This window comes from Blennius ocellaris, assembly GCF_963422515.1.
Source record: "Blennius ocellaris genome assembly, chromosome: 18".
NCBI classification, from domain to species: Eukaryota; Metazoa; Chordata; class Actinopteri; order Blenniiformes; family Blenniidae; genus Blennius; species Blennius ocellaris.
The window spans coordinates 24736686-24757167 of NC_137667.1; positions in this window are offsets into that span (position 1 = coordinate 24736686).

The window sequence follows — 20482 nt, forward strand, 5'->3', positions numbered from 1 at the left end:
CCTGAATGAAAGTTTTTTGAGACGTCTTTCTTGAACATTATATTGACGTCTTGTCTGGACGTCACTGAAAATACGTTTCAAAAGAAACAGAACACGTCATCAGTCTACCACGGGACATACACAGAGAGTCAGTTTAGTATTATCATTAACATGCATTTAATTGGACTGTGGAAGAAAACCAGAGAACCCTGAGGAAACACATGCACACACAAGTTAATTCCACAAACACCTCCAGGTGGATTTAAACCCACGATTTTCTGTCTGTAGCCATTGAGACAATTTGACCATTGTAATTGATAGAGCTGATAAAACATTTATTTGGTATATAGTTGTAATCTCAATATGAAAGGTTGTAGAAATTAATCATGCCCAAAAACTCCTGCAGGGCCTTAACCGAGGCTGGACGAGGGAAATCTGTCACCGCTTGCACCTTAGAAGGCAATGGAATGGCACCCTGAGTTGAAATACGATGACCCAAAAAGTCAATCACAGGCAGACCAAACTGGCACTTAGCAGGGTTGACAATAAGGCCATGTTCCTCAAGGCCAGACCTGGGCATTTTAAGGCCCGCGGGCCAAATACGGCCCGTGACCCAATTCTGACCGGCCCGAGAAAGGTTCCTTAGAATTAAGAAAACAAAAGCTTCTTTCGAATTTTAATGCGTGGACTAAAACCATCGGCTGTATAAACTAAAACGGAAATGCTTTTACTTTGAAGCCTGTTTATTTATGTACAGTGTACGTAACCTACGTACGTCGTATACGTGACCCGTAAAACAAGTCAATCAGTGCATGTGTCGCCCCTCAATGATGTACGGGCACGTCAAGAAAAGAAAGGTGGATGCTGAAGGCCGAAATTTCAAGAAGATTTGGAGCACTAAATATTTGTTTACTGAAGTCGGTGGTAAACCCGTCTGTTTAGTTTGTGGAGAGCACGTCGCCGTGTTTAAGGAGTATAATGTGAGTCGGCATTATCAGACAAAACACGCGGAGAAATACAGACACTTGGCGGAGGCTGAGAGAGCGCGAATATCAGAAGACTTGCTAGCAAAGCTAGCAAAACAACAAGGCTGTTTTAGCAAACTACACACAGCCCGGGATGCAGCGACCAAGACCAGCTTCGTCATATCCCACAAAATCGCTAAAAACAGCAAGCCTTTCTTGGATGGCGAGTTTGTGAAAGAGTGCTTGGTGGACTCTGCCGCGCTAATATGCCCTGAGAATAAAGAAGCATTTGAAAAAGTCCCGCTGTCCAGGCGAACCGTCACCAGAAGGGTGGAAGGAATCGCGGAGAATCTCGAATGTCAGCTCAAAAGTGGAGTTGAAAGTTTTGACTTTTTCTCTTTGGCTTTGGATGAGAGCTGTGATGTCCGTGACACTGCCCAGTTACTGGTGTTTCTCCGGGGAATAAGGCAGGACTTCAAGATTACGGAGGAGCTGGCAGCATTGAGGTCAATAAAAGGAACGACAACGGGAAGCGATCTGTTCAAGGAGGTCGATGCATGCATGGTCAAGCTTGGACTGAAATGGGACAAACTGGTAGGCGTCACTACTGATGGTTGTCCGAATATGACAGGAAAACATGTCGGACTTTTGAAACAGATCCAAGATAAAGTGACTGAACTCGGCACAGAGCATCATTTAGTGTTGATACATTGTATTATACATCAGCATGTACTGTGCAGGTCTGTGCTAAAACTTAACCATGTTATTGATGTTGTAACAAAAACGGTTAACTTTATCAGGGCACGAGCATTAAATCACAGGCAGTTTGTTGCACTTTTAGAGGAGCATGAGAATGAACATGGTGACATCATGTACCACACAGCTGTCAGATGGCTCAGTCTGGGCAAAGTGCTCAAAAGATTTTGGGACCTGAAAACAGAGATTCAAGAGTTTTGTGAGATGAAAGGCAAAAACATCCCCGAGCTTTCAGATATGAACTGGATGGCAGATTTTGCATTTGCTGTTGATGTGACGGCACTGATGAATGAACTGAGCACTAAACTGCAAGGCAAGGGCCTTTTCGTTCATGACATGCATAACCTGGTGAAGGCTTTTATGAGAAAGTTGCTGTTTCTTTCAAGTCAACTACAGAACAACACTCTCACTCACATACAAACCCTTAAAGAAGTCAGACCATCAGCGAATCATCTCTGCAGGTACTCATCCATGTTAGGAGATTTGCATGGTGAGTTTTTAAGGCGATTTGATGATTGTAAAAACATTGAGGATGAAATGCACCTGGTTTCCTCTCCCTTTGCCTGCAGAGTAGATGATGCACCCAGTGATGTTCAGCTGGAGCTCATTGACCTGCAGTCTGACACAGTACTGGCAGAGCACTTTAAGTCAGCATCACTGCTGGAGTTCTACTCATCTCTTAAGGAAGAGAACTTTCCAAACATGAGTAGACACGCTCAGAAGATGTTGGTTCTGTTTGGATCTACCTACATATGTGAACACACATTCTCAGTAATGAAGTTTACCAAATCCAGGTTCAGATCCTCTCTTACTGATGATCATCTGTCAGCTGTGCTTCGCATCTCCACCTCAGACATTCAACCTGACTTTGATGCACTCGTTAAAGGGCAGCAAAGGCTAGATTTCTCTCACTGAACAAGAAAATACACAAATGTGTGTTCACTATTACTTTTTGTCTGCACAGCTTGGCAGTTTGACAATCAATATGTGACATATCTTGTTAATGATATTTGGCATACAAAGACATTGTGATGTCTTAATAGAAAAAAGTGTTTTTGGTTAATGTAATTAAAAAAAGAGTTACAAATGTTTCATGTTTACAATTGTTTTAAATAACTGCACTGAATAAGAACATTTTTTGTTAAAATAACCCTCACTTTCTCTTTACCTAATAATAACACAGACACTTACCAGCATGTGTAAACAATGCCATTTACTGCTTTCAATTTAGAAATAAAATTCATATGCAGAATAGAGTGTAAACTTTTGGCCCGGCCCTCCACAATATTTTCTGCTTCTCATTTGGCCCCTTCGGAAAAATAATTGCCCACCCCTGCTCAAGGCGCTGAAAAACTTGCTTTTGGTGTGAAAAATGCTCCTCAACTGAAGAACTAGCCACCAAGATGTCGTCCAGGTAAACAGAAACGAAAGCGAGGTCGCGCAGCACAGAGTCCATCAACCTCTGAAAAGCCGTGCCTCTACTCTTGCCTGGCCATAATAAAACATAAAAAAATGACAAGAAAGAATAGAAAGTGTCATCTGCTCAGTGTATTGACACATCTTATACACAGCAGACACAAATTGCACTTAACAAGTTTTGAACTATCAAAACTCAGTAACCAATCAGGTGTCTAACATTGATTTTTTTTTTTTTGAGAATCAAAACCACAATACAAATAAAGCTTTCAATTTCTATTCAAGAAAATGTGCCCATCTTTTCTAAAACTCTCTCTCTCTCTCTCTCTCTCTCTCTCTCGCCCGCCCCGTTTCCTCATTAGTTTTAATGTTGTTTTTTTTCCGGAATAAATGTGAATGTTTGATGAGAGGCAGCATGAATCACTCATTGAGTAAAAAGAAAAAAGTGATGGCACGTGTCGCCCCAATTAATCCCTAAAACACAAGAGCCTCTAAACGTATTGAGAACAGGTAGGAAGCATGTTACGAGCTAATAAAACTAGTAAACAGAGTCCATGTGTGTATCAGTGAAAGTGAGCGGGTTTTATGTTTCTATGTTTCTTCAGGTGAGATGTCCAGTTCCTGGACGTTCACAGCACTTTCACGGCTGGGAGACATAGTTTGCATTGTACAGAGAGGTTCAGAGATTTCTCCGACTTTAAAACATAGTGATGAAAGCAACTCTCTGCAGAATCCATGGCAAAGCATGGATTGTCAGCCTGAAAGCGTCGGGAAGTGTCGCAATGCCAGTGCATGGCGCATGTGACAGCTGCATTTCTAGTTTATTCCATCTGATTTCTACTGTAATCCTGCTCAGTAATCCCAGTTTTTATCGAATATACCTGCAACGAGAATACACATGTTTTTATGTACTGTAACAGATTACAGTTATATGTTTTTTGTATCCTAATTATGTAACACTGTTGCATGTATTCCATTACTACCCAACCCTGGTTGCACCTAAACATGTGATACACACTCAGACCTTACTGAGACTTAATAAACTAAAGTTTTCTAGCTGTGCAATGACTTGAAGTAAAGCTCTGGTAAACAAGCTGCATGTAATGATGTTCATGTAGGTACAAACAGCCAGAAGAGTCTTTAGAGCCAGAAGTGGACAGATGAAATCACCTTGTACTGCAGGTGACAGGAGGAGCAGCAAGGTGGGCGAGATACAGGTTCTGGGAGATTCCCACAACACACTGTAGACAAAAGAAAAGTGTTAAATGCACAGGTTCCACAAGTTGAGAGACTCTTAAGATCAACACCAGGAGACACCAGATCACTTTGATTGATTGTGAGGACAACACACACGGAGTGAGGTGGTATTGAAAGGCTAATTGCAGGAGGAAAGGTTTGTTTTGTAGAATGGGTCTCTTGTATTAAATTCAATGTAATTTGGATCAAATGTCTTTGTTATTTTAAAAGCATGTTTTGTTGTGAGATGTAATTTAATTTAATCACAATAACCAGCCAAAGTATTTCTATGTTTACTACGTTTAAAACTAAATGATCAACCATCTCAACAGTCATTGGTGGACATTTAATGTATATTTCATCACCTGAAGAGTCCAACTTTGCTTTACATCTTTAACTTATATACAAGTGAAATCACAGCTCTAAGTTCTTGTTACTGAATAGTCCCTAAACGGCTCACCTGTCTCTGGCTGTGAGTCCCTGTCCGGAGGGATGGATGAGCCCGATGAAACGTGGGATCAGCCGTTGGTGGAGATTTCCACTCAACCCTTTGAAGCGCTGCTCCCACGTTCCTCCACTTGGACCATGGTTTAATCGAGGAAAATCATGTCACACTGAAAAAACAATTCTGTCATTTCATTTTTGAGTGTACTTTTTTAAGATAGAGCTTCTCAGGCTGGTTTAATCAAGTAAAATCATGTTACTGTCTTAAAGGTGTACAGGAGGATTTTCTTTTTCCGGGTGGATCATCAAGACTATTGGTACTCCCAACTGTCAATCATTCTGGTGAGATATTACGTAAGGCCGTCGTACGTGCTCGTCCCCAGGTAGCGTGGATCTATTAGTTTTCACTTTCTGCGCATGCGCGCTTTCAGGTGTATATGGTGAGCTACGCCTTCAGTGAGCTCGCAGTTCTCACCGGGTACTTTGAAAATGGCAGAGGGTCGCAAAAGGGAAAAAGTGTCTTCGAAGTGTATGAGAAGAAGAGAAAGGCTTCGGAAGAGAGAAACAAGACCAGAGTGTTTTTGGGAGATTCTTTCACACGATGGCGTGCGCTGAAAGCCCAGGTTGGGCTTCCCACTGATGCTTCAGTCGCAAAGTTTCTACTCGACAGGTAAAGTTTGGCATTCTATTTGGAGAAATCCATTTCAAATCACTTCCAGTAAAAGTTATCTACGTCTATATTGTAACTTTCCAGGGTTGATTAGTGGAAAAAGTTCAAATCTTCTTGTAAAGTGAGCTTGTGTAAGCGATGCCGACTTGTGACTTGTAAACAGGGCGTGCACGAGGAGAACTGGGCTCGTTCATGTCTCTCGCACACGTTTTAGTAGGCGTTCCGTCTCGGGAGCAGGTAGAGCTTTGCGCATGTGCATTTTTCAAAAGGTGGAGAGGGCGGTTCTTTCCTAAAATTCGGGAAAATCCTACTGTACACCTTTAAGATAGAGCTGATCTTGCTGGTTTAATCTAGAAAATCACGTGCTGCTCAGGCTGGTTTAATCTCGAAAAATCGTGTTACTGCCTTTAGATAGAGCTGATCAGGCTGGTTTGATTTAGAAAATCACGTTACTGTCTCTAGATGGAGCTGCTGAGGCTGGTTTAATAAAAAAAAAAAAAAAAAAATATCAATCCTGTTACTGTCTTTAGATGTAGCATCTCAGACTGGTTTAATCTAGAGAAATCGTGTTACTGACTTTAGGTAGAGATGCTTAGTGTTGGAATTTGTTCCTGTGTTCCCCTGAATTCCTGCTTGTTTGTTTGATCCGGGAGAGGCAGGAACAGAGTTAATTTCTTCAATAGTGAATTTAATAATCACACAAACAAGAGATTATAAAAATACATATATCAGATTACATAATACGAGCTCAGACCGTTCTTCCTTGCAGACCCAAGTGTGCAGGCCAGGTTTACAATGAAGAAGGGCACAACTGCAACACATGGTTCATATTTATACATTTGCATACATCACCTCAACCTCACATTGGTCGGTTTCTCGTGATATATGCGTTGCTATGGTGAATTTGCTATTCCTTTGTTCCCAAAACTGCTTCAAACTGGTTCTTCTCAGAGCTTGACGTTCTGTGGGACAAAGTGACCTCTGACCTCTTATCTGTTGATCCAATCTTACCTTGACCATGTTTTTGCAAGTAGAGCACTGAGGAGACATCGTCAACCAACTTGGAATGTCCCTGAACATGGATTTATAGCTGTGTTTTCCCAACTTGGGCAGTGGGAGAAACCCCAGTAGTGTAGAAACACAACTGAATACAATATGTCCAGTTGTCACACAGAAAACAAATGTTTAACCACTATATTCCTTCAATTCTCCTTTTGACCTCTGACCCCAGAGGTCAATAATTAGTGTCAATACAGTATGAGGCACTCTTCGTATAATAGAGGTCATATGTAAGCAAAATCAACAATCATATACTCAAATAGCAACATATAAAACTTTTAAAAGGTGGTGACTCCCCCTTGAACTGCAACCTTGTCGTGGTGGGGGAGTTTGAGCACCCGAATGACCCTCTATGCTATGTTGTCAGGGGACTTGCCCCTCCTGTGGGCCCACCACCTACAGAGGCTGCCGTAGGGGTCGGGTGCATTGTGGATTGGGGGGCAGTCGACGGCAGTTGCCTCGACGACCCGATCCCCGGCCACAGAATCTGGCTATTGGGACATGGAATGTGACCTCGCTGAGGGGGATGGAGCCCGAGCTTGTGAGGGAGGCTGAGAGATACCGTCTAGATATAGTCGGGCTCGCCTCCACTCACAGCTTGGACTCTGGAACCCAGCTCCTCGACAGGGGCTGGATACTCCACTGCTGTGGAGTTGCCCGCAGTGTAAGGCGGCGGGCTGGAGTGGGCTTGCTTATTGCCCCACAGCTCAGCCGTCATGTGTTGGAGTTCACCCCAGTGAACGAGAGGGTTGCGTGACTACGCCTTCGAGTAGGGGACAGGTCTCTGACTGTTGTCTCGGCCAATGCAACCTTCTTGGAGTCCCTGGGAGGGGTGCTGGATAGTGCCCCAACTGGGGACTCCATTGTTCTCCTGGGGGACTTCAACGCGCACGTGGCCAATGACAGTGAGACCTGGAAGGGGTTGATTGGGAGGAACGGCCTCCCCGATCTGAACCCGAGAGGTGTTCTGTTATTGGACTTCTGTGCCAGTCACAGCTTGTCCATAACGAACACCATGTTCGAGCACAGGGGTGTCCATAAGTGCACGTGGCACCAGGACACCCTAGGTCAATGATAGACTTTGTGGTCGTTTCATCTGATCTCTGGCCATGTGTCTTTGACACTAGGGTAAAGAGAAGGGCAGAGCTGTCAACTGATCACCACCTGGTTGTGAGTTGGATGTGCTGGACCGGGAGGAAGCCGGATAGACTCGACAGGCCCAAACGTGTTATGAGGGTCTGCTGGGAACATCTGGCCGAGCCCTCCGTCCGCGCAGTTTTCAACTCCCACCTCTGGGAGAGCTTCTCACAGATCCAGAGGGAGGCTGGAGACATTGAGTCCGAGTGGACCATGTTCTCCACTTCCATTGTCAAAGCTGCTGCTCGGAGCTGTGGCCGCAGGGTCTCTGGCGCCTGTCGTGGCGGCAATCCCCGAACCCGGTGGTGGAAACCGGAAGTAAGGGATGCCGTCAAGCTGAAGAAGGAGTCCTATCGGGCACTGGTAGCTCATAGGACTCCTGAGGCAATCGGCAGGCCAAGTGAGCCGCAGCCCGGGCTGTGGTGGAGGCAAAAACTCGGGTCTGGGAGGAGTTCGGAGAGGCCATGGAGGAGGACTTTCGATCGGTCCCGAGGAAATTCTGGCAAACCGTCCGGCGCCTTAGGCGGGGGAAGCAGTTCTCCACCAACACTGTTTACAGTGGATGTTGGGAGCTGTTGACCTCAACTGGGGACATCGTTCAAGATCCCGGATACAAGCGGCTGAAATGAGCTTCCTTCGTAGGGTGGCTGGGCACACCCTTAGAGATAGGGTCCCACAGGATGTCTCGGGGGACGCGGTCGAACGCCTTCTCCAGATCCAGAAAACACATGTGGACTAGTTGGGCAAACTCCCATGAACCCTCGAGCAGCTGGTGGAGGGTATAGAGCTGGTCCAGTGTTCCACGACCAGAACGAAAACCGCATTATTCCCCTTGGATCCAAGGTTTGACTAATGGCCGGACCCTCCACTCCAATACACTGGAATAGACTTTCCTGGGGAGGCTGAGGAGTGTGATCCCTCTGTAGTTGGAACACACCCTCCGATCCCCCTCCTTGAAGAGAGGGACCACCACCCCATTCTGCCTGTCCAGAGGTACCGTCCCCGCGTCACGCGATGTTGCAGGGATTAAGTGCCCCGGACTCCATGCTCCCGGAGCATGGAGACGGTTTGCCAGAATTTCCTCGGGGCAGACCGAAAGTCCTCTTCCATGGCCTCTCCAAACTCCTCCCAGACCCGAGTTATTGCCTCCACCACAGCCATGAACTATGGGTCATGACCGAAAGAACGAGATCCCGGATACAAGCAGTTGAAGTGAGCTTCCTGCGTAGGGTGGCTTAGCGCACCCTTACAGATAGGATGAGGAGCTTGAGAGTTGGTTTTTAGAATAAAGTTTGTATTTTACTAGGACATAGTCGTACTTTCACTATTCAAGTTTAAACATGAAGTGTTTATCAGCTTTAAGCAGTTTCAACCTGTTTTATTATGCTGGATTTGACTGCTATTGTCATTTCATCAGCAGTGGCCGAAATGATGCTCCACACGAGATATAGAGTGATTTTGGAATAAAGTTTTTATTTCATTAGAACAAACTAGTACTTTCTCAATTCAAGTTAAAATGTTGTGTTTATCAGGTTCAAGCAGTTTCAACCAGTGTTATTTTGTCGAGTAACTGCTATTTTCATTTCATCAGGAGTGGCCGAAATGATGCTCCACACGAGATATAGAGTGATTTTGGAATAAAGTTTTTATATCATTAGAACAAACTAGTACTTTCTCAATTCAAGTTTAAACATGATGGACTTAGCAGTTGCAAGCACTTTCAAACAATTATATTTGGTGGAGTAACTGCTATTTTCATTTCATCAGGAGTGGCCGAAATGATGCTCCACACGGGATATAGAGTGATTTTGGAATAAAGTTTTTATTTCCTTAGAACAAATTAGTACTTTCTCAATTCAAGTTAAAATGATGTGTTTATCAGGTTCAAGCAGTTTCAACCAGTTTTATTTAGTGGAGTAACTGCTATTTTCATTTCATCAGGAGTGGCCGAAATGATGCTCCTCACGGGATATAGAGTGATTTTGGAAGAAAGTTTTTATTTCATTAGAACAAACTAGTACTTTCTCAATTCAAGGTTAAATGATGTGTTTATCGGGTTCAAGCAGTTTCAACCAGTTTTATTTAGAACTGCTATTTTCATTTCATCAGGAGTGGCCGAAATGATGCTCCACACGAGGTATAGAGTGATTTTGGAATAAAGTTTTTATTTCATTAGAACAAACTAGTACTTTCTCAATTCAAGTTTAAACATGATGGACTTAGCAGTTGCAAGCACTTTCAACCAGTTTTATTTAGTGGAGTAACTGCTATTTTCATTTCATGAGTAGTGGCCGAAATGATGCTCCACACGAGATATAGAGTGATTTTGGAATAAAGTTTTTATTTCATTAGAACAAACTAGTACTTTCTCAATTCAAGGTTAAATGATGTGATTATCAGGTTCAAGCAGTTTCAACCAGTTTTATTTAGTGGAGTAACTGCTATTTTCATTTCATCAAGGAGTGGCCGAAATGATGCTCCACACGGGATATAGAGTAATTTTGGAATAAGGTTTTTATTTCCTTAGAACAAACTAGTACTTTCTCAATTCAAGTTTAAACATGATGGACTTAGCAGTTGCAAGCACTTTCAACCAGTTTTATTTAGTGGAGGAACTGCTATTTTCATTTCATCAGGAGTGGCCGAAATGATGCTCCACACGAGGTATAGAGTAATTTTGGAATAAAGTTTTTATTTCATTAGAACAAACTAGTACTTTCTCAATTCAAGTTAAAACATGATGGACTTAGCAGTTGCAAGCACTTTCAACCAGTTTTATTTAGTGGAGTAACTGCTATTTTCATTTCATCAGGAGTGGCCGAAATGATGCTCCACACGAGATATAGAGTGATTTTGGAATAAAGTTTTTATTTCATTAGAACAAACTAGTACTTTCTCAATTCAAGGTTAAATGATGTGTTTATCAGGTTCAAGCAGTTTCAACCAGTTTTATTTAGTGGAGTAACTGCTATTTTCATTTCATCAGTAGTGGCCGAAATGATGCTCCTCACGGGACATAGAGTGATTTTGGAATAAAGTTTTTATTTCATTAGAACAAACTAGTACTTTCTCAATTCAAGTTTAAACATGATGGACTTAGCAGTTGCAAGTACTTTCAACCAATTATATTTAGTGGAGTAGCTGCTATTTTCATTTTATTAGGAGTGGCTGAAATGATGCTCCACACGGGATATAGAGTAATTTTGGAAGAAAGCTTTTATTTCATTAGTACAAACTAGTACTTTCTCAATTCAAGGTTAAATGATGTGTTTATCAGGTTCAAGCAGTTTCAAGCAGTTTTATTTAGTGAGTAACTGCTATTTTCATTTCATCAGTAGTGGCCAAAATGATGCTCCTCACGGGATATAGAGTGATTTTGGAAGAAAGTTTTTATTTCCTTAGAACAAACTAGTACTTTCTCAATTCAAGGTTAAATGATGTGTTTATCAGGTTCAACCAGTTTCAACCAGTTTTATTTAGTGGAGTAACAGCTATTTTCATTTCATGAGTAGTGGCCGAAATGATGCTCCTCACGGGATATAGAGTGATTTTGGAAGAAAGTTTTTATTTCATTAGAACAAACTAGTACTTTCTCAATTCAAGGTTAAACATGATGGACTTAGCAGTTGCAAGTACTTTCAACCAATTATATTTAGTGGAGTAACTGCTATTTTCATTTCATCAGGAGTGGCCGAAATGATGCTCCACACGGGATATAGAGTAATTTTGGAAGAAAGTTTTTATTTCCTTAGAACAAACTAGTACTTTCTCAATTCAAGGTTAAATGATGTGTTTATCAGGTTCAAGCAGTTTCAACCAGTTTTATTTAGTGGAGTAACTGCTATTTTCATTTCATGAGTAGTGGCCGAAATGATGCTCCACACGAGATATAGAGTGATTTTGGAATAAAGTTTTTATTTCATTAGAACAAACTAGTACTTTCTCAATTCAAGTTAAAATGATGTGTTTATCAGGTTCAAGCAGTTTCAACCAGTTTTATTTAGTGGAGTAACTGCTATTTTCATTTCATGAGTAGTGGCCGAAATGATGCTCCTCACGGGATATAGAGTGATTTTGGAATAAAGTTTTTATTTCATTAGAACAAACTAGTACTTTCTCAATTCAAGTTTAAACATGATGGTCTTAGCAGTTGCAAGTACTTTCAACCAATTATATTTAGTGGAGTAACTGCTATTTTCATTTCATGAGTAGTGGCCGAAATGATGCTCCACACGAGATATAGAGTGATTTTGGAAGAAAGTTTTTATTTCCTTAGAACAAACTAGTACTTTCTCAATTCAAGGTTAAATTATGTGTCTATCAGGTTCAAGCAGTTTCAACCAGTTTTATTTAGTGAGTAACTGCTATTTTCATTTCATCAGTAGTGGCCGAAATGATGCTCCTCACGGGATATAGAGTGATTTTGGAAGAAAGTTTTTATTTCCTTAGAACAAACTAGTACTTTCTCAATTCAAGTTAAAATGATGTGTTTATCAGGTTCAAGCAGTTTCAAACAATTATATTTAGTGGAGTAACTGCAATTTTCATTTCATGAGTAGTGGCCGAAATGATGCTCCACACGAGATATAGAGTGATTTTGGAATAAAGTTTTTATTTCCTTAGAGCAAACTGGTACTTTTCAATTCAAGTTTAAACATGAAGTGTTTATTAGGTTAAAGCAGTTTCAACCTCTTTTATTATGCTGGATTTGACTGTTATGGTCTTTTCATCAGTTGTGGCCGAAAAGATGCTTCAGACGAGATACTGAGTATGTTTTTAGAATAAAGTTTTAATTTCATTAGGACAAACTCGTACTTTCACTATTCAAGTATCTACCCAGAAAAATGTACACTAACACAACTATTGCTCACCCAAGGTGCTAAAAACACTGTGTTGCAGTTGCGAGGTTACAATTTGTATAGACTACAGAGGTGAAAGCCACAGGTGTAACCATCACCTGTGCATTAACAACATTTTTGCACTTTTCGAAACACAGCTTTTGCGTGACTCCTACCATGAGTCGTCAGAGACACTGCGTGCTCAGAGCAAAGATACCTCGGGAGCCACATGACCCAGTTGAAGACTGTTGTCGCCGGTCTTCTATGCCTGTCTACACAGGAGAGAAGAAACCTCAACAGCGAGTTGCTATGACACACATCCATCAGTGCTCTCAGCCGCACCACCACGTGGTCTCGCAGCTCTTTCACTCCTTTTCAGGAGAAGGAACATTGTCATTTTCCAGCACCTCACAGTGCTATCAGCTCCCTCACTCTCTCCACTGGAGAGAACCAGGATGTTCTAGCTCAGATGACTCTGACCATTCCGATATCCCAAGGGTACCTGGTCTTTGGACCAGCCAGCTTGAGTCCCTTGCGGAGAACATAGAGCAGTTCGAACCAAACAACCCGGAGATTCGTGTAGCGGACAACCTGGTGGAGGTTGAACGCTGCCTCTTCAACCTGCCTCATCCTTCGTCCCGAGAGAAGCTTACACTTCTCTGGAAGATGACATCCAGGAGTGTCCATGTTTACATAGAGTCCCTCCCATCTGCCATCAGAGACCATTACTCAGCCCTCTGTCATGCACTTAGGGAAGCAGGATCATCTGCACAATGATCCTAACTCTGCAAACTTTGGTGCATTTACAATCACTCAAAAGGGGGCGGAGACTCCCAGATAGTATTTATAGGTGCCTAAGGGCTGCCTACTTCCAAGGTCACAATGCACCAGGTTTGGACAAAGACCAGACTTTTAAGTCCCTCTTCGTAAACAACCTCCACAACAGTGTGCGGATCGATGTCGCCCTTTTCTGCAGGACCAAAAACCCCACCATGAAAGACCTCCGCAAACATGCGCAGATGGTGTGGGAGCTGCACCACCGTTCAGGTGAAAACTATGATGGTGATGCAGGTGTCCTGAGGTCTCAGGTGAGGAGAGGTAAGTCTAAAAACCGAGGCTGAGGTCAGACTCAAAACAACTGGGATGCAGATGTCCCACAGTGGATTAAAACCTGCATCAGAGAGGTGAAGCAGCACCTGAACCCGCCTGGTAAGAAGGGACCTGGCTCCCCCTGACCGCATGACTTGGCCCCTCCCCTCCGCACACAAAGTTCATTTTGGCAGGAGGAGGAGATCCAGGAGGTGAAAGAGGCCCATTTGACATTCTTGGGTAATCTTGGCTATGCCAACCACAGATACACTTCAGTGGTGGTAGGGGTTGTTGACACTCTCTCACTGCTTGGTACTGGGTCAGAAATCCCCCTCATGTGTTCAGACACCTTCGCACGGGTTGCTAGAACCACGCTTGCGCATGCCACTTAAGGAAAGCCACTTCAGGTGGAAGAGTGTAGCATAAACATCCGAGGCTTCAGTCAGGACTTGCACCACATCACTCAATGTGTCTGGGTCAACAGCTTTCCAGGACATGTCAGCGACGCATCCCATCCACGTCACTGATCTGGACACAGAAGAACTGCTTATTGGTCAGGACATCCTAAACCGACTCGCTGCCACCAAACGGCACCTTTGGTCCCAAGTCGTCAGCCCGACTCCCATTGGCTAAGAACTAGGCCACCCAGCTTCTAACAGCAATCGTTCAGCCAACCCACGGGTCCAAATTCTGACACCTGGTCAGATTAAAGTGACCGCATTTCCACCTTTAGAGATGTTAACTGACAGTTCATTCCACAATCTTGAACTAATTCTCATCTCATTGACAATCTGCCTTCGTCCCTCACCAGCGACGACACGCATGACACAACTCTCCTCATTTCCACAACCAAAACCATCACCAGCGCTCACCATGTTAACCTTGAACAGGTTCTTCATGGTACAAAACCGAGCACCGAAGGTGACATGGTTGTGCACGCTCCAATGACTCAACCAGAGAATACAGACATTTCAGGTAAACAGACCATGTCTGTACCAGAAGAACCTTATTCAGGCTTCGAGTCAAAGACCGAGCAACGCTCTGCTGAGGCTCGCGCTTTACCACAACAGAAACAAGGAGATGCATTTGTATGAGGAGGTCTCCCGCGATTATCACACGATCTTCGCAAGGGACTCGCACAAAAGGGGGGGGGGGGGGGGGGGAGTCACAGACATCCACCCAGTGCGCGTCCCCACTGACCTCGAGGCACTGCCATCTTCTGAAACCCAGTACATACATACATCTAGCTGACGGGGTCAAGCGGTCCTGGGCCTGAATTCACTGGTTTGAAACAGCCTGCGCTCGAATCTCACACCTTCCCTGTTATTCAAGATTGTTATATCTAAAGAGAAACATTAATCAATTTAAATAACACTTTTTTTGGCATGAACTATTTCCAGTTTAGCTGGTGGTGGCCCAATGTCATTATTATTTGATAAATAACCAATTTATTCTAATTAATAATTTTTCATAAATAAATTATTTTTGATAAAATGTTGCTCCGTGCTCTTGTTTATCTTCCAACATGTGAGATGTTGTTGATGAATACACAGCACAGTTCCACAGTAACCAATGTGTTTTACACAGCCACTGTTCTTTGTGTCAACATGTAGGTCCAGAACACAACTAAAGACGATGTCTCTAGACATCCAGAAGACTTCCTCAGAAGAGCCTGAATGAAAGTTTTTTGAGACGTCTTTCTTGAACATTATATTGACGTCTTGTCTGGACGTCACTGAAAATACGTTTCAAAAGAAACAGAACACGTCATCAGTCTACCACGGGACATACACAGAGAGTCAGTTTAGTATTATCATTAACATGCATTTAATTGGACTGTGGAAGAAAACCAGAGAACCCTGAGGAAACACATGCACACACAAGTTAATTCCACAAACACCTCCAGGTGGATTTAAACCCACGATTTTCTATCTGTAGCCATTGAGACAATTTGACCATTGTAATTGATAGAGCTGATAAAACATTTATTTGGTATATAGTTGTAATCTCAATATGAAAGGTTGTAGAAATTAATCATGCCCAAAAACTCCTGCAGGGCCTTAACCGAGGCTGGACGAGGGAAATCTGTCACCGCTTGCACCTTAGAAGGCAATGGAATGGCACCCTGAGTTGAAATACGATGACCCAAAAAGTCAATCACAGGCAGACCAAACTGGCACTTAACAGGGTTGACAATTAGGCCATGTTCCTCAAGGCCAGACCTGGGCATTTTAAGGCCTGCGGGCCAAATACGGCCCGTGACCCGATTCTGACCGGCCCGCGAAAGGTTCCTTAGAATTAAGAAAACAAAAGCTTCTTTCGAATTTTAATGCGTGGACTAAAACCATCGGCTGTATAAACTAAAATGGAAATGCTTTTACTTTGAAGCCTGTTTATTTATGTACAGTGTACGTAACCTACGTACGTCGTATACGTGACCCGTAAAACAAGTCAATCAGTGCATGTGATTAGCGGTCATTGTCGCCCCTCAATGATGTACGGGCACGTCAAGAAAAGAAAGGTGGATGCTGAAGGCCGAAATTTCAAGAAGATTTGGAGCACTAAATATTTGTTTACTGAAGTCGGTGGTAAACCCGTCTGTTTAGTTTGTGGAGAGCACGTCGCCGTGTTTAAGGAGTATAATGTGATTCGGCATTATCAGACAAAACACGCGGAGAAATACAGACACTTGGCGGAGGCTGAGAGAGCGCGAATATCAGAAGACTTGCTAGCAAAGCTACCAAAACAACAAGGCTGTTTTAGCAAACTACACACAGCCCGGGATGCAGCGACCAAGACCAGCTTCGTCATATCCCACAAAATCGCTAAAAACAGCAAGCCTTTCTTGGATGGCGAGTTTGTGAAAGAGTGCTTGGTGGACTCTGCCGCGCTAATATGCCCTGAGAATAAAGAAGCATTTGAAAAAGTCCCGCTGTCCAGGCGAACCGTCACCAGAAGGGTGGAAGGAATCGCGGAGAATCTCGAATGTCAGCTCAAAAGTGGAGTTGAAAGTTTTGACTTTTTCTCTTTGGCTTTGGATGAGAGCTGTGATGTCCGTGACACTGCCCAGTTACTGGTGTTTCTCCGGGGAATAAGGCAGGACTTCAAGATTACGGAGGAGCTGGCAGCATTGAGGTCAATAAAAGGAACGACAACGGGAAGCGATCTGTTCAAGGAGGTCGATGCATGCATGGTCAAGCTTGGACTGAAATGGGACAAACTGGTAGGCGTCACTACTGATGGTTGTCCGAATATGACAGGAAAACATGTCGGACTTTTGAAACAGATCCAAGATAAAGTGACTGAACTCGGCACAGAGCATCATTTAGTGTTGATACATTGTATTATACATCAGCATGTACTGTGCAGGTCTGTGCTAAAACTTAACCATGTTATTGATGTTGTAACAAAAACGGTTAACTTTATCAGGGCACGAGCATTAAATCACAGGCAGTTTGTTGCACTTTTAGAGGAGCATGAGAATGAACATGGTGACATCATGTACCACACAGCTGTCATATGGCTCAGTCTGGGCAAAGTGCTCAAAAGATTTTGGGACCTGAAAACAGAGATTCAAGAGTTTTGTGAGATGAAAGGCAAAAACATCCCCGAGCTTTCAGATATGAACTGGATGGCAGATTTTGCATTTGCTGTTGATGTGACGGCACTGATGAATGAACTGAGCACTAAACTGCAAGGCAAGGGCCTTTTCGTTCATGACATGCATAACCTGGTGAAGGCTTTTATGAGAAAGTTGCTGTTTCTTTCAAGTCAACTACAGAACAACACTCTCACTCACATACAAACCCTTAAAGAAGTCAGACCATCAGCGAATCATCTCTGCAGGTACTCATCCATGTTAGGAGATTTGCATGGTGAGTTTTTAAGGCGATTTGATGATTGTAAAAACATTGAGGATGAAATGCACCTGGTTTCCTCTCCCTTTGCCTGCAGAGTAGATGATGCACCCAGTGATGTTCAGCTGGAGCTCATTGACCTGCAGTCTGACACAGTGCTGGCAGAGCACTTTAAGTCAGCATCACTGCTGGAGTTCTACTCATCTCTTAAGGAGGAGAACTTTCCAAACATGAGTAGACATGCTCAGAAGATGTTGGTTCTGTTTGGATCTACCTACATATGTGAACACACATTCTCAGTAATGAAGTTCACCAAATCCAGGTTCAGATCCTCTCTTACTGATGATCATCTGTCAGCTGTGCTTCGCATCTCCACCTCAGACATTCAACCTGACTTTGATGCACTCGTTAAAGGGCAGCAAAGGCTAGATTTCTCTCACTGAACAAGAAAATACACAAATGTGTGTTCACTATTACTTTTTGTCTGCACAGCTTGGCAGTTTGACAATCAATATGTGACATATCTTGTTAATGATATTTGGCATACAAAGACATTGTGATGTCTTAATAGAAAAAAGTGTTTTTGGTTAATGTAATTAAAAAAAGAGTTACAAATGTTACATGTTTACAATTGTTTTGAATAACTGCACTGAATAAAAACATTTTTTGTTCAAATAACCCTCACTTTCTCTTTACCTAATAATAACACAGACACTTACCAGCATGTGTAAACAATGCCATTTACTGCTTTCAATTTAGAAATAAAATTCATATGCAGAATAGAGTGTAAACTTTTGGCCCGGCCCTCCACAATATTTTCTGCTTCTCATTTGGCCCCTTCGGAAAAATAATTGCCCACCCCTGCTCAAGGCGCTGAAAAACTTGCTTTTGGTGTGAAAAATGCTCCTCAACTGAAGAACTAGCCACCAAGATGTCGTCCAGGTAAACAGAAACGAAAGCGAGGTCGCGCAGCACAGAGTCCATCAACCTCTGAAAAGCCGTGCCTCTACTCTTGCCTGGCCATAATAAAACATAAAAAAATGACAAGAAAGAATAGAAAGTGTCATCTGCTCAGTGTATTGACACATCTTATACACAGCAGACACAAATTGCACTTAACAAGTTTTGAACTATCAAAACTCAGTAACCAATCAGGTGTCTAACATTGATTTTTTTTTTTTTGAGAATCAAAACTACAGTACAAATAAAGCTTTCAATTTCTATTCAAGAAAATGTGCCCATCTTTTCTAAAACTCTCTCTCTCTCTCTCTCTCTCTCTCTCGCCCGCCCCGTTTCCTCATTAGTTTTAATGTTGTTTTTTTTCCGGAATAATGTGAATGTTTGATGAGAGGCTGTATCTGGCAGCATGAATCACTCATTGAGTAAAAAGAAAAAAGTGATGGCACGTGTCGCCCCAATTAATCCCTAAAACACAAGAGCCTCTAAACGTATTGAGAACAGGTAGGAAGCATGTTACGAGCTAATAAAACTAGTAAACAGAGTCCATGTGTGTATCAGTGAAAGTGAGCGGGTTTTATGTTTCTATGTTTCTTCAGGTGAGATGTCCAGTTCCTGGACGTTCACAGCACTTTCACGGCTGGGAGACATAGTTTGCATTGTACAGAGAGGTTCAGAGATTTCTCCAACTTTAAAAAATAGTGATGAAAGCAACTCTCTGCAGAATCCATGGCAAAGCATGGATTGTCAGCCTGAAAGCGTCGGGAAGTGTCGCAATGCCAGTGCATGGCGCATGTGACAGCTGCATTTCTAGTTTATTCCATCTGATTTTTACTGTAATCCTGCTCAGTAATCCCAGTTTTTATCGAATATACCTGTAACGAGATTACACATTTTTTTATGTACTGTAACAGATTACAGTTATATGTTTTTTGTATCCTAATTATGTAACACTGTTACATGTATTCCATTACTACCCAACCCTGGTTGCACCTAAACATGTGATACACACTCAGACCTTACTGAGACTTAATAAACTAAAGTTTTCTAGCTATGCAATGACTTGAAGTAAAGCTCTGGTAAACAAGCTGCATGTAATGATGTTCATGTAGGTACAAACAGCCAGAAGAGTCTTTAGAGCCAGAAGTGGACAGACGAAATCACCTTGTACTGCAGGTGACAGGAGGAGCAGCAAGGTGGGCGAGATACAGGTTCTGGGAGATTCCCACAACACACTGTAGACAAAAGAAAAGTGTTAAATGCACAGGTTCCACAAGTTGAGAGACTCTTAAGATCAACACCAGGAGACACCAGATCACTTTGATTGATTGTGAGGACAACACACACGGAGTGAGGTGGTATTGAAAGGCTAATTGCAGGAGGAAAGGTTTGTTTTGTAGAATGGGTCTCTTGTATTAAATTCAATGTAATTTGGATCAAATGTCTTTGTTTTTTTATAAGCATGTTTTGTTGTGAGATGTAATTTAATTTAATCACAATAACCAGCCAAAGTATTTTCTATGTTTACTACGTTTAAAACTAAATGATCAACCATCTCAACAGTCATTGGTGGACATTTAATGTATATTTCATCACCTGAAGAGTCCAACTTTGCTTTACATCTTTAACTTATATACAAGTGAAATCACAGCTCTAAGTTCTTGTTACTGAATAGTCCCTAAACGGCTCACCTGTCTCTGGCTGTGAGGCCCTGTCCGGAGGGATGGATGAGCCCGATGAAACGTGGGATCAGCCGTTGGTGGAGATTTCCACTCAACCCTTTGAAGCGCTGCTCCCACGTTCCTCCACTTGGACCATGGTTTAATCGAGGAAAATCATGTCACACTGAAAAAACAATTCTGTCATTTCATTTTTGAGTGTACTTTTTTAAGATAGAGCTTCTCAGGCTGGTTTAATCAAGTAAAATCAAGCTACTGTCTTAAAGGTGTACAGGAGGATTTTCTTTTTCCGGGTGGATCATCAAGACTATTGGTACTCCCAACTGTCAATCATTCTGGTGAGATATTACGTAAGGCCGTCGTACGTGCTCGTCCTCAGGTAGCGTGGATCTATTAGTTT